The sequence below is a fragment of the Cynara cardunculus genome, unplaced genomic scaffold, assembly GCF_001531365.2.
Source record: "Cynara cardunculus var. scolymus isolate 2C unplaced genomic scaffold, CcrdV1 Un_Scaffold_926, whole genome shotgun sequence".
Classification (NCBI taxonomy): domain Eukaryota; kingdom Viridiplantae; phylum Streptophyta; class Magnoliopsida; order Asterales; family Asteraceae; genus Cynara; species Cynara cardunculus.
Window position 1 is genome coordinate 23,627 of NW_020200649.1, and position 1,216 is coordinate 24,842.

Here is a 1,216-nt window from a genome sequence, read left to right on the forward strand (position 1 = left end):
GGGATTTATTAGTGTTTGTAAATAAAACAGGTTTTATAATGCTTATTTACAGGCTTAATATTTACATATATCTTAATTTGTATTATGTATATCTAAAGTCCACCCAGTTTTAATTGAAAATGTAACTTTATCTTATCAATTTTAAGATGAAACAYTGATGCTGTCAGGATCAAAGTGATTATTATCTTATCTAAGCTACTCCAAGATGATGATATAAATTTTGACAGTTGGGTATTTGGCAATTTGAGTTTCAAAAAAGTTAAAGTTAAACCGAGTTAAGTTACTTAAAGATATAGTTTGGAGATGTGTGTAGGTCTGTATTTATTTGCTTATGTGTTTCCCAGTTTCCCTTAGCTATCAGCATGTAAGATCAATTTTGGCCATCCCTTACAAAATGTATGATTAAAAATACACTTTGAATTTTTGATGGATTATTGTCCCAACTTCAGAGTTTGATGTGCATTTCAGATCTAAAGTTTGATATTAACATTGCCYATTTAACAAGTACACAAAAAAGAATTTGGTGATGAAATTTGGTATATCAGTTTTACGTTTTGAAAGTACAAGTGATCAATCTTTGCATTTGTTATCCAAGTTATGAAATTATGTGTACTCGATCAGAAAATGTGTCATATACTCTTTYGCCATTTAGAAAATCTTATGTGAGCACCTTTCTATCCATTTTTGAGTATTTAGGTGAAAAAAAACTTGTTTTTCAAAATGTACACATAATTGAAAAACTTAAAATGAAAAGCATTTGAGTTTCTAATGGGTAATTTGGCTTATCGATTTGCTGATAGTTTATTGAGTTTTAGACAAATTTAGAAAATAGTTCAAAAGAGATATAAAGGATGTCTATTCATACAAAAGTAATTGGAGTAGAGATTTTTGTAAGGGTGTCCGGGCCAACGCCCGACTAATCCCCGACAATTTTGGAGGCTAAACATGGCCCCACTTAAATATCGCCAACACTCCCCTCCCAGGGCTCGAACTTGGGTTCATGACTATGCCATGCCCAAGCCTTTACCACTAAGCTGGAAGGTCTTTGACTAGAGATTTTGTTCTCTCTTTCAAACTTCATACCTAATGGAAAGGAACAATAAAACACTAGAGGCATTAACAAGGCATCAATACTTGTTTTCAGTATTTCCATTTAACATGTCTGATCAATTAATTGTCTTCATGGTTGTCCCCTTATTTACAGGGTTTATTTGGA